Source organism: Peromyscus californicus, unplaced genomic scaffold (assembly GCF_007827085.1).
Source record: "Peromyscus californicus insignis strain IS unplaced genomic scaffold, ASM782708v3 Scaffold_10__1_contigs__length_136768540, whole genome shotgun sequence".
Taxonomy (NCBI): Eukaryota; Metazoa; Chordata; class Mammalia; order Rodentia; family Cricetidae; genus Peromyscus; species Peromyscus californicus.
The window spans coordinates 53,406,339-53,420,944 of NW_026294391.1; the positions used below are offsets into that span (position 1 = coordinate 53,406,339).

At 36.8% G+C, this 14,606-nt stretch overlaps 1 pseudogene; it reads right to left on the reverse strand.

Annotated features, from left to right (window-relative positions):
- Positions 1 to 12,881: 12,881 nt before the first annotated feature.
- Positions 12,882 to 13,383, reverse strand: LOC128116732 (elongin-B-like; annotated as a pseudogene).
- Positions 13,384 to 14,606: the final 1,223 nt, after the last annotated feature.

A 14,606-nucleotide genomic window follows, 5' to 3' on the forward strand; every position in this document is an offset into this window, starting at 1 on the left:
GGCAACAGAATGCCCCTTCCTTCTGGAGTATGCAGAAGGTATGGTAAGGGAAAACACTGGACCAATGAATGTAGATCAACAAGGGACAGACGGGGTAATCCTTTGCCTCAGTCTTCGGGAAACTCCCAGAGGGGCCTCATGCAGTCCCCAATAGCAAATCCAGTTCAAACCTTTCCTGCAGTCGTAGAGGAAACCCCTACTCAGAGCAATTAAATAACCAAATGCCTATTGGAATAAGTCATGCTGGTCAGGATGATGAAACAGAGAGAATAGAAAATTCAGGAGAAAACATAAAGAAAATTTTTTGGCAAACTTCTATTAATGAACAAAGACCAAAATTATCGATAAAAATAAATGGTGTTTTGTTGTCTGGTCTGGTAGACACAGGTGCAGACGTTACCATAATTGCACCAGAATTTTGGCATCCAACTTGGCCTCTTCAGGAGGTAAACTTTCAACTGTTAGGAATTGGGACATTATCTCAGGTGAAACAGAGTGCAAGATGGCTCGAATGTATAGGTCCAGAAGGACAGAGAGGAAAATTGAAACCATATGTAGCTAACATAGCTATGAAACTGTGGGGCCGAGACTTGTTGCAACAATGGAATACTCAGATTAACATCCCTCCAATCTCAGAAACAAATCATAAACTAGCACATGTTTCTGAGAGAAATATTAGAAGGCGATATTCTGAATGGTCACCAACCATCCATGTTATACAAGAACAGGGCACAACAACCGATGATCTTCTAAAGACATCAACAGCTCTACCTTTAAAATGGTTGACAGACAAGCCTGTATGGGTCCAGCAATGGCCTTTAACAACAGAGAAACTTCAGGCTTTAGAAGAGCTGGCAGAAGAACAGTTAAATGCTCAGCATATTGAGGAATCAACCAGCCCTTGGAATTCTCCTGTATTTGTTATTAAAAAGAAATAGGGTAAATGGAGAATAGTAACAGATCTTAGAGCAATTAACAAAGTAATTCAGCCAATGAGCTCTCTACAATCTGGAATTCCTTTGCCTACTCTGTTACTAAAAGGATGGCCTCTCATAGTTATTGATTTAAAAGACTGTTTCTTTTCAATACCCTTACAAGAAAAAGACAGAGAAAGATTTGCTTTCACAGTGCCTACTTATAATAATTCTCAACCGGTTAAAAGATTTCAATGGAGGGTCCTCCCACAGGGAATGTTGAATAGCCCAACTCTGTGCCAATATTTTGTACAACAGCCATTGGAAGTGATATGTAAAAAATTTCCTAAATCTATAATTTATCATTATATGGATGATATTTTACTAGCTGACTCAAATGCAGAGACTTTAGAAAGAATGTTTGAAAAAGTAAAGAAAATTTTGCCTTGCGGGGGATTACAAATTGCTCCTGAAAAGATACAAAGAGGAGATTCTATTAATTATTTAGGATATAAAATAGAGCTACAAAAAATTAGACCCCAAAAGGTGCAAATTAGGAGAGATAGACTACAGACTCTTAATGACTTTCAAAGATTATTTGGAGATATTGCTCATCTAAGAACTATTGTTGGGGTAAAAAATGATGAACTGCATAATTTGTTCAAAACCTTAGAATGTGACAAGGACTTAAATAGTCCAAGAGAATTATCACCTGAAGCTGAGAAAGAATTGGCCTTGGTAGAACAGAAAGTACATGAAGGACACGTGGATCGTATTGATCCAAAGCTGGATTGCATTTTGGTTATTTTACCTTCTAGGCATTCTTCTACAGGAATATTAATGCAGAGGGAAGATATTATATTAGAATGGATATTTTACCAAATAAACCAAATAAAAAATTAAAAACTTATGTGGAAAAAATCTCTGACTTGATTTGGAAAGGAAAATTGAGACTTCATCAATTAGCAGGAATAGATCCAGCAGAAATTGTTGTACCTTTAACTAAGGAGGACATTGAAAAATTATGGACAGAAAGTGAACCTTGGCAAAGAGCTTACAGTAACTTTTTGGGAGAAATTAACAGCAAATATCCCAAAAGCGATAGAATTGATCTTATAAAGAGAGCTGATTGGATCCTGCCTCGAATTGTACGGGAAAAACCCATATCTGGAGTTCGTACATTTTATACAGATGCCAACAAACAAGGAAAGGCAGGTTACAAATCAGAAACTTTAAGTAAAGTGGTTCAAAGTCCTTATAATTCAGTTCAAAAATCAGAATTGTATGCTATTCTGTTGGTATTAATGGATTTTTCAGAACCTCTCAACATAGTAACTGACTCTCAGTATGCTGAAAGAGTAGTATTACATATCGAGACTGCAGAATTTATCCCTGATGCTTCAGAATTAACTTCACTATTTATTCACTTACAAGATACAATCAGGAAAAGGAGTCATCCTTTATATATAACTCATATTCGATCCCATACTGGTCTGTCAGGCCCTCTAGCACAAGGCAATGATGAGATTGATAAATTATTGATAGGAAATGTGCTGGAGGCCTCAGAATTTCATAAAAAACATCAACATTTAAAGATTTAAAAAAGGATATTTCCATAACCTGGCAACAAGCCAAAGAAATAGTAAAGAAATGTCCTACTTGTTCCTTCTACAATCAAACGCCATTACCAGCTGGATGTAACCCAAAAGGTACTCAAAGGAATGAAATCTGGCAGATGGACGTGTTTCACTTTGCAGAATTTGGAAAACTGAAATATGTACACCACACTATCGACACTTATTCAGGATTTCAGTGGGCAACTGCTTTGAGTTCTGAAAAAGCTGATTCTGTAATTACTCATTTGCTAGAAGTTATGGCCATCATGGGTATACCTGCACAAATCAAAACTGATAATGCTCCATCATATGTCTCTGTTAAAATGTTACAGTTTTTTGCTTATTACAATATAAAGCATAATTCAGGCATACCACATAATCCTACAGGTCAAGCAGTTATAGAAAGATCAAACAGAACTCTAAAGGATATGCTAAATAAACAGAAAGGGGTAACAAAAACCCCCAGAAACAGACTGCATAATGCTCTATTAACTTTGAATTTTCTTAATGCCAATGAGAAAGGAACAACAGCTGCAGAGAGACATTGGATAATGGAAAAAACTACAGAATTAAATCAGCCTATATACTTTAAGGATGTGCTGACCTCAGAATGGAAACCAGGGTATGTGTTACGTTGGGGACGAGGTTTTGCTTTTGTTTCTACAGGAGATGATAAGTCGTGGGTACCATCAAAATTGATAAAGGTTCGATTTGAACAAGAGAAACCTCTTAATTAGAGGAGGTGATAGTTCATCAACCAACATGAACATCCAATTTAAACTAACTTATACCAGTAACACATGTCTTTTCATTTAATCAGATAATTACTTGCCAAGAAGGAACATCCCCAAAATTAGTCTTGGGGAAAGGTTTTTGTTTTTGTCTTTTAGGAGAATGAAGGTTAAGGAATCTGAAGAACGCTGGACAAATGAGACAACTGATCAGCTTTGAACTACAAGGTGCTCAGAGTAATTTTGAGATGACTAGCTGAGATGATCCAGTCTCAAAGACTACTTGAATAAGGACTTGAGATAAACCCTGAACTTTGGCATTATACACAGGCTGGATAATGAAGGATATGGTTACCTTTCCTAGAATTTGACAATTAACCTAAAATTTTTCTTTCAGGATAAAGATAACTTCGCCCATACCCAGCAGGAAGCAATTTTAAGAATACGACGCCCACATTCCCAAAGAGGTTGGGTGGGGCAGGTGGTTTTTTGGTCTTTTTAATGGGTTTTGGGTCTGGGATAATTTTCATTGTTTAGGGGGTTGGTTACAAGTTGTTGTCAAGGGTTAGGAAAAAGGCTAAGCAAAGGAGATTAGATTTAAGGTTCTTGTTTAAAAAAAAGAAAGAAAGGAAGAAAGAAAGAAGAAGACAAAGACAATTACTAGTTTTAAGTATTTTACATTGGATTGGATTGTTTTATATTGTATACAAGTTATATATATTGGAATTGATATTGTTAGAAAATGCTATATGTATATTTCTAATTGTACTTATACCGTTCATTTAACAATGCAATTTTCTGATCCTTGAATGTTATTATTACCAACTATTAGGATATAAAGAAATGAAAGTTAGTAGTTAGACATTACAATGGAACTTGTAGTCATATTAGATATGTTTTAAAAATTGAGCAGATATATTTTAGACAGGTCATCTTCAAACCCTTCAGAGATCTACAGAATATGGCATTTGACAGAGGGATGTGGAGAAGAACGGGATGCTGAGATGAAGCCTTATATACACAGCCAAGAAGAATGGACTAGAAATTATTTAGACCTTGTATATAGTTATTGTACTTTTGTATGTAGTTTTTCTTTTGTTAGTTATAACCTTTTTCTTTTTTTTTTTTTCCTTTTTATTAAATTAGAAAGGGGAAATGTGGTGGTATAAATAAAGTTGCCTGGGGTCAGAGCTATTAGAGCCATAGCAAGTGCGTGGCAGTGGTGGCGTATGCCTTTAAGGACCTGGAGGGCGGTACATGCAGGCAGTGATGAGGCAGTCACATGATTGGGATTACAACCAATGAGAAGCCAGAATAAGGAGAATATAGAGACAGACACACAGGAAGTAGGGCTCTCTTTCGGAGAGCTCTCTTGGCTGAGGAGGATCCCTGAATCAGGAAGGGTGAGGCTCTTGGCTCTGACCTCTTGGCTTTGTTCTCTGAATCGGCTCTGTGTTTCTTGTCTGATAAAACCGTTGGCTACATCTACACTGAGTTACATCTACAGCCATGTTTGGTGAATATCCATGGAAGGCCTGAATAGATACAGAGGAGAATGGATGAGGTGACAGGAGGGGGCAGAAGGGAGATGAGGAAAGACTGGGAGGATAAGAAGGAGGAGAAACAGCAGTCAGGTTGTAAAATAAATAAATACATAAAATACATTTTTTAAAACTATAATTTCTCATGGGTGATTATAAAGTGGAGAGTATTTCTTACACTAAAAATTATGATAATGGTATGCAAATGTAGCTTAAAGGAAATTAAATTATACACAATGGCCAAGGTAATTAAATAAACATCAGGAACAATGTAGATAAATGAAGAATACTTCTATATTTTGAATAATAAAATCTGTATTATTGGTAAGACACAACCTTGACAAAAATAACAGCTCTACTATGGTTATTGATTTTTCAAGAAAACTTTCTGTTCAAAAAAACTGTCAAGAAAGGAGAAAAATTTAATCACAGAACAGCTTTGCCCTACTCTAAAATCCTATATTATCAGTGCTTACTATCAATTAAGCAAAAGTAATGAGATAAAAATTTTATCAAAGTATGGAAAATTAGTTTTTTTCACCTGTGTGAAAGATAAATGCGTGTGGGCCATATAAGGGGTATTCATAATATATATATTTTCTTTAGGCAAACATATTGTTGCATCATCAGGAGTACAGAAACCCTGTCATGTCTAGAAGACACTATCTAGCAGCAGACATCCCGATCCTCTGGGTTTTAGTCTTTCTACCCCCTCTTCCATAATGCTCCATAAGCTATAGATTTAGGAGTTATATTGTAGTTGGATCAATTGGTCCTGGGCACCCCATAGTCACTCTCTCTGAATTTTGGCCAGGCATAGATTTCTGTCATGTTTCCATCTTTTGCCAAAAGTGGCTTTGATGAGGGGTGAGGGCTACAGATATCTGTGTGTATAAAAGTAAGTATTTATAAGACAGAAACTATATTGGTTTAAGAATGTGCTAATAATAGATTATCCTTTATGTTCTATGACCTCTTTTTGCTATAGACAGTTGGATCACTTTACTGTACCTGTAAGTTCCTTCATATGAAGTGGACCATATTAATTAGAAAGCTGTGGATGACTCTCAAGGTAAAAAATGCCACTATTGCACCATTGGAGATATATTTCCAGGATTGTTGTGGTTCATAGTCTATACAGCTGGGTAGGATTATTTTTCTCCCTTGGCAGTTTGCACAGCAATTCTTGAAACAATGAGAGTTAGTCTTCAGAGAGGAAGCATATGGTTAATTTTAGCTCAATTCTTTCAAGTCCCTTTTTCTGAACTGTTTGGTATCTTCAGCAATAGGAACTTCAGGTTCTGGGACTAAATAATGACAACACCAGCTGACATGCCAATGTGTATTGGGGAAATTTCAAAAGTTCCCATCCCTAGTAGAAGAGCTACCAGCAATCAATGGCTGCCAAGAGAGGGAGAATCAGTTTTCTCCAGGGAAGAACTTATTGATAGATCATCTAATCCAAAGTGGTTATCTCTAAACACACTTATATACAATCAACACTAAATTGACTCATAGGATGCATGCACGCACACACACACACACACACACACACACACACACACACACACACACACCATAGTATTGGTCTTCTATTGCTGCTATCATAATCCCACATAGAGTTAATATTTTTAAAACAATGAAATTAAAATTGAAGCAGGTTTCTAAAGCAATAATAACTAAAGAAGAAAAGGTCATGAGCATGAGAGGGAGTGGAGTTGGATGGGGAGAAGAAGGATGGGATGGAAATGATATGAATATAGTACTTGTATATAAAATTCTCAAAAATAATAATTTCTATCTTTATAGTACCTAATATTGAAATACCTGGCTGGGGTATAATTCTACCATTGTATCTCACTGGTTTGTGATCTTTTGCAATTTTATTTTCTCTATTTCTAATCAAATTCTATAATCATAGAGTACTAATAATCATCAATTTTACTGGGTTATGGTAATGATTAAGTAAAATAGGTTCTGTGAAAACTGTAAAATTATACTACAGTGGTTTGAATGATAACTGTCCCCTATAGGCTTAGGGATTTGAATACTTGGTTCCCAGTTAGCACTGTCTGGGATGTTTTGGACATGTGGCTTTGCTGCAGGAAGGCTATCACTGGAGGCAGCATTTATGTGTTCATATATCCAGTTCATGCTCTCTGCTTCCTGCTTGAGATCGAAGACCTGAGGTCTAAGCTTCCTGCTTTTGCTGCAGGGCTTTCTACTTGCTGCCATCCTTCCTGCCATGATCAACTGTTATCCCTCTGGAATCATAAGCTAAAGTAAAACCTTCCATAAGTTGCTTTTGGTCAAAGCATTCTACCACAGTAACAGAAAAGTAACCAACACAAAAGTAGAGCATATTTTAACACCTTAGTAAAAAATCATTATAATCATTATTGTTAACATCACTCTTTCTTCTTATAATAATAGTATTTAGCTCATAGTAAGTATTTAGTACATGTTATTGATCATCATTATATCATCATACTATTAGTTTATTATTGCTGCTATAACAAACCCACACAGACTTAATAGCTTCACAGTGCTATTTAATCAGGTTTATGATCTTTCATTTCTACTTTTGAAAGTCAGACAGATGTTTCTAGGCTAAAATTAAAAAAATCTTTTAGGTTGCATTCCTTTCTGCAGGCTTGAGGGAGAAACAATTTACCATTTCAAGCTTCCAAAGTCTGCCAACATTCCTTTGCTTGTGGCCTCTTATTGCATACTAAAAGCCAGCAACAACAGGTTGAGATCATCTTACATGGACAAGTCTGTGAGAATTGTTCTGATCATTGACATAAGAGGTCCCAGCCCACTTTCACTGACACAATGTTTTTGTGTCAATGGTCCTGGGATATTTTAAGAAAGCTGGCTTTGGGTCTAGAGAGATGGCTCAACCATTATGAGAGTATACTGCTCTTGCAGAAGACCCAAGATTGGTTCTCAGCCATGGATTATAGGTCAGTCTCAAAGAACTATAACTCCGATGTCTCTTGCCTCCGCAAGTGGTGGTACTCACATGCACATGCCCCCAGGCAGACACACAAACATACACGTAATTTAAAATATAGTGAGTTTTTAATATGAAGAAAGCTAGCAAAGAATTAGCCTGTGAGAGAACCAGAAAGTAAGCCTCAAGAAGCATTCTGCCATGGTTCTCAAATCCAGATTCCTGCACTGAGTTTTGATCCTGACTTGTCTCAGTGATGGACTAATTATAAGCTGAAATAAAACCCTAAACCCTCTAAGTTGCTTTTGATCAATCTGTTTTTTCACAGCAACAGAAAACAAACTAGAATAGAAATTTGTACAAGGAAATTGGGCTGATGCCCTGATGGACCTAGCCATGTGGCTTTTTAATCCTTTGGACTATTTTGTGGGAGAACTGTGAAGGATTATTGGGAGCTTTGGTATGTAAAAGCCATCGGATGCTCAGAGCTTAATGAGCTATTGTGTGAGAGAAATGTGAACTGCAGAGGTCTCTCTTGTGAGGCTTCAGGGGGAAGCAAAGACTTTATTAGGGCTATTTGTGTGGTATTTGTGATTAACAATCTGTGGTTGCTGATTAGCTGGAGCTAAATAAACAGCTGTCCTAACAGGAGATCAGTATCATTAAGGTGAAACCTGTGCATCATTGGGACAATGGATGCTGGTCAACTACATTGGAAAATCTGCTGTGATTATAAGAGATCAGCAGCATTGAGGTGATGAAATCTTCTGGGAAGTATTTCCTTAGGGTCAGCACACAGAAGCTGATGAAGGCCAAGTACCTGCAGAGAAGTTCTTAAAAGACAGTGATCAAGTTGCATCCTCAGTTGCAGTAGAGAACCCAGGATGCTGGATATGTCAGAATACTGAGATGTACACCAAGGCTAGAATCAAGTGTGGAGTGGAGCTGGTCTAAGCACGAGACAAGCCTGTGTGCTGCAGATGGCAGAGCTAGAGAAGTGGGATTGTCCAAGGCCATTTGAGCCAAAACACTGTACAATGAGTGAGACCCAGACGCTCAACATTGAGCTACAAGCTCCTTAGCCACACTACATGATTTTGGTTTTACTGAAGTCTGATTATTCTTGTGTAAAGACTTTCCCATGTAAAATAAGAAAGGATGCAACTTAGTTTTACTTTATAGGACTTTGGATTTGTAATGAGACTATACAGTCTTAAAACATGAGAAAATTTGGAAAACAAAACCTGTGGGAACTTCAAAGTTTTACAGTTTGTGATTTTTTTAATAACATTTTATATGGTGTATTTTCATTGTATGCACCCTCCCACTTCTCTAAGCAACTCCCTCCAGATCCACCCAACCACCACCCATTCCTAGCATCTTATTTCCCTCCTTCCTTCCTTCCCTCCTTCCTTCCTTCCTTCCTTCCTTCCTTCCTTCCTTCCTTCTTTCTTTCTTTCTTTCTTTCTTCCTTCCTTCCTTCCTTCCTTCCTTCCTTCCTTCCTTCCTTCCTTCCTTCCTTCCTTCCTTCCTTCCTTCCTTCCTTCCTTTCTTTCTTTCTTTCTTTCTTTCTTTCTTTTCTTTCTTTCTTTCTTTCTTTCTTTCTTAATTTTTTAAAGGAAATACTATATCTCAGCAAATGTCCTGAACCTTTTTGATTTTCTTTCCCCTCTTTAATGATATTCCTGCAGCCTTAACTATAAGGGCTGTGTTGTAAATGTATTAATCAGAGACCAGAACCCCATGGTCAGATGATCTTTTTATTTTGACCAGTTGTGGCTTTCTGTGATGATCCTCTGTCTGTTGAAAAATGAAAAGAGGCTTCTTTGATGAAGGGAAGAGAGCTACACTTTTATGAGGATATAAGGACAAGTATTTAGATGCATTTAGAAAATACACTGGTTTAGAAAACTGACAGCAGGTAAGTTCTCTTCTAGGGTCCATGGCATCACCACTCATGGGTAGTTGGTTAATTTTACACTGCCAGGAATGACTTTCTTCCTACTGAGTAGAATTTAAGTCCAATTAGATGGCTGTTGGTTACCCCTAGAATTTAAGTGTTACTATTGCACCTTTTGAAATATCTCATCATGTTGGTCAGTGTTGGTTCCTTGCAGATACAGATGGATAAAACTACTGGTTTCTTTTCTCTTTTGGCAGCTTCATTCCAGCAGATATTTTGAGACCGAGCCCTCAGTGAAGAGGCTTCCAGGTCAAACTTAGATCTATTCCTTCGAGTCCTGTATCCCAAGTATGTGATGTCTTTAACAATAGGGATTTTATCTTCTTTTCCTAGAAGGCACAAAAAGCAATAGCAATACCCTAATTGTTCGGGGGAGTCTCTTGGATTCTCTTGACTTGAAAATAGGTTTCCCATGACCAGCACTGGGTTTTTGTTAGATAGTCTATGGTTTTATGGGGGAGCACTGTTACCCCAATTGATATAACTTCATTTAAAAACCATTTGCATATACATAAACATTATATATGTGTATATATATTCATGTAATTTTAAGTAATACTAACAGTACAATTCCCTGTGGCTTGTTCTAAGATCCTTAGTGTAAGTCTTCTCTACATGTCTTTGCTCTTTTGCCCTTCATAGTAATTGTGCCTGACTGTTCTCTCTATTGTTCCTGTCCTCTGCCCCATGGCTCCATTTTACTTCCTTGGCATCTACAGTTGCTCCAAGTTACCTACTTGCATCTAAAAATCCAGAACTAGCATCCAAAATAAAAGAAAACTTGTACCGTTTGTCCTTCTAGGTTGGGGTTACCTCAAACAATAATATTTTTTAGGCTCATCCATTTACTGCCAAATTTTATTACTTGATTTTGTTTATAAACCATGAGAATGGGAGGTCTATCTTTTGGTGTCTTCTTCAGTCTCTTCCTTCAGAGTTTTAAAGATTTCATTGTAGATCTCGCATTTCCCTGGTCTCACCTAGGTATTTCCTTTTTCTGAGGCTATTATAAATGGTGCTGTTTCCATGCTCATTTTCTCAGTTTGTTCTTGTTGGTATAAACAGAGTTTTGTAAGTTGATTTTGTTTCCTGCAACTTGCTGAAAACTTTGATCATTTTTAGACATTTCCTGCTTGAACTTTGGGGACCTCTCAAGTATAATGCCATGTCATCTACAAATAAGGGCTATCTGATTTATTATTTTCCTTTTTGTATCCCTTTTTATTCTTCTCATGTCTTGTTGCTCTCACTAGTGCTTTGACCACTCTATTGAGAAGGAGTGAGGGTAGTAGACAGCCCTGTCTCATTATTGATTTTAATGAGATTGCTTCAAGTTTTTCTATATTTAGGGTAATGTTGGTTATTATGTCTGTAATACACAGCCTTTATTATGTTGTAGGACTTTTTTTTCACGAAGGTATGTTGGATTTTGACAAAGACATTTTCTGATTCTATTGAGATGATCATGTGATTTTTGTCTTTAAGTCCATTTATATGAGTCATTACAATTATCATCTCACCTATGTTGAACCAGCCCTGCAGATAAGCCCTGGGTCAAGTCTCACATGTTCATCATGGATATCAGCCTTTTGTTTTCTTTTTTGTTGTGTCCTTGCAAACTTTTGTTATTAGAGTAACACTGGCTTTGTGGAAAGAGTTTAGGAGAGCTCCTTCTATTTATTTATTTCTTAAAAGAATATCATCACCACCACCAATAACAATTTAAGTCTTGGTTGTAGATCTTCCTTGGAAATCTGGGAGAATTTTTCTGTGAAGTGAATCTATCTGGGACTGGACTTTCCTTGGTCTTTTTTTTTCTAGCATTTTCAATATATTTATTTCTTATAGGGTGTCTTTAAATTGTTATCTCTTCTTTACTTGTGTGGTTTGGATGAATTTAGAAATTTGATCATTTCTTTTAGGATTTCTAACTTAATGGGGTGTAGGTTTTGAAAGTGTTCCCTTATAGTATTCTGTGTTTTTCCACATCTTTTGTAAAATTTCTCATTTCTGATCATGTTAATTTGGGTTATCTCTTTCTTCCTTCTGGCTAATTGGGCCAAAGGTCTACTGATCTTGTTCATCTTCTCAAAGAACCAGGTCTTAGAGTGTTTGTTTTCTTTGTTTCTATTTCATTAATTTATCCATTTATTTATTTAGCCATCTGCTAGATTTGGGCTCAGTTTATTATCCCTTTTCCAAATGCTTGAGTTTCATCATTAAGTAATTTATTTGTGTTCCTTCTAATATTTTAGAACTATAAATGCCCCTATTAGGACTGTTTTTACTGTGTTCCAGAGGTTTTGCTGTGTTATATTTTCATTCCCATCTAGTTCTAACATTTTTTAAATAACTTTTTAGATTTCTTCTTTGATACATTCATCATTCAGTAATATGTTGCTTAATCTCCATGACTTTTTTTTTTAACTAGAGATTCACTTGCTGTTAATTGTTTTATTGCATTTTGGTAAGAATGGATATATGAAATTATTTTAGTTTTCTGAATTTGCTTTGTGCCCCAGGATATGATCTATTTTAGATACTCTTCTATGAGATGCTGAGTAGAATGTATATTATTTGGTATTTGGATGAAACATTGGTGAATAACAAAATGTTAAGCCCATTCGGTGTATGATTTCATTTAATTCTGATGTTTCTCTGTTTGGTTTGGTTTTATCTAGATAACCTGTCCCTTGAAGAAAGTGAGGTATTGAAATGCCTACTGAGTTTGGTAATTTGTGTCTTTATCTCCAACAGTTCATGAAATTGGTATACACTCAGGATTGTGATGTATTCCTGATTAATTTTTCCCTTGACTGGAATGAAGTGTCTTTCATTATCTCATTTCATTTGTTTTAGTTTGAAGTCCATTTTTCAGATATTAAGATAGTAACACCTGTTGCTTTCCAGTCCAATTTGCTTGGGATAGTTTTTCTTCTCATCCCTTTCACTTTAGGATGGGACCTGTCTTTAAAGCTAAAATGAGTTACTTGTAGATATCAGGTAAATGTAAATGTATTTTTCTTTCTTTCTTTCTTTCTTTCTTTCTTTCTTTCTTTCTTTCTTTCTTTCTTTCTTTCTTTCTTTCTTTCTTTTTTTTTTGACAGCCAAATTGTCTTTATTGAGGGAATGGGTCTCTAGGGGGATGGGCCTGGGGCCCTCACTGCACAACTTGTTCACTGGCACTGCCTCCAGAATCCTATGGCCTCATCACATCTGGAAGCTCTGGAGGGCTGGAGAAGGGCTCAGTGTGCGGGGCTTCAAAGGCATCATCTGCACCAAAGGCCAGGCCCACTATGGCTGAGGCCTTTGTCCCTGCTGTCTGGCTAGTGAAGCCACACTCCCCCCAGAGTTTTTCCATCATCAAAGAGCTGGTCAATCTTGTACAGCCGCTGCTCTTCCAGAGGCTGCTTGAGGATGTCTCGGACAATACGCTTTAACTGGAACACGGTACTCGACTCCTTGGCTTCCGAGAAGATGGAGGTCTTGTGGTGCCGGATCATGAGAAACACCTCTGATAGTTGTGAGACCCATTTTGCAGAGTCAGCTCTGGTGCTTTCCCTGAAGGCTTTACAGGAGCTAGGGGGAAAATGAGCCATTCTTTCTTCAAAGAAAACTCCTGTAATCTCAAGTGAAATGTGGCGACAGTGCACTGGTCTCATTGTGCCTTTGCTCTTCTCTGTCCCTCTGATGATACTGAGACAATGAAGTTCTGGTCAAATTCTAGTCTCTCATGCAAACGCAACAGTTAGGAATAGATGAGCCTCAGTTGTTACCTCTGGTGCTGGCCTTTTTGATTGCAGATTCCAGATCCAGATATACAGATCCAGGCCCACTCAGGAATGTCACAGCTGTTGCTCACGATCCTGCTGCACACCTCTAATTAAAGGGTCGATCTTGCTGCAGGCTGTTACCTCGTATTTTTGTTTCTTAATCAATTCAATTAATTGTGTCTTTTAATTCGGGAATTGAGCTCATTGGTATGTAAGGTGTTTATTAAACGGTGTGAAGTGGCTGCAGTAATTTTGTTGGGGTGAACTTTCTTTTATGTTCTTCTTGTTTGTGTTCTTAGTTGGAGTTTGGATTTCAATAATTATGGTTTGGTTTGTTTTCTATACAGTGTCTTGGCTATACTTGCTCCTCTCTTCAGTCTGACTTACTGCTTTAGTATTCTCTGTAGGGTTTGTTTGATTGCCATAAATTCTTTTAGCTTGTTTTTATCACGGAAACTTTTTTTTCTTTTTCCTTTCACTATGACTGATAGTTTTTCTGGGTATTGTAGTCTTGGTTGAGATTTGTGATCTTTTAGAACTTGGAGTATATTGCTCCAACCTGTTTTACCTTTTAATGTTTTCATTGGAAAATCAGCTGTTATGTTGATGGGTTTATCTTTACATGTGACTTGTCTATTTTTCTCTTGCTGCTTTCCATACTTTGTCCTTGTTTTGTATATTTAATGTATTTGGTATAATATGCCACGGGGAATTTCTTTTTTGGTTTAGTCTATTGGTATTTTGTGTGCCTCCTGTATCAGTATAGGTATGTCTTTCATTAACTTGGGGAAGTTTTATTCTATAATCTTATTGAAGATCTGGTCTATCTCATTGAAACTGGTTTCTTCACACTCATCTATACCTATAATTCAAGGATTTACTCTTTTCATATTTTATCATATTTCTTTTCTGTTGCTTTAGTGTATTTAACAAATGCATTCTTTGTTTCAGTGATCTAATCCCTCTAATGTTATCTTCATGTCCTGATATTCAATATTCTAATCGATCTGTTCTACTTATAATGATTTTCCATGTGTTTTCTAATTGGGTTAGTGAGTTTTTTAACTCTTTCCTATTTCCAACTGGAGTTTGTTTCAATTTCTATGTTTTTA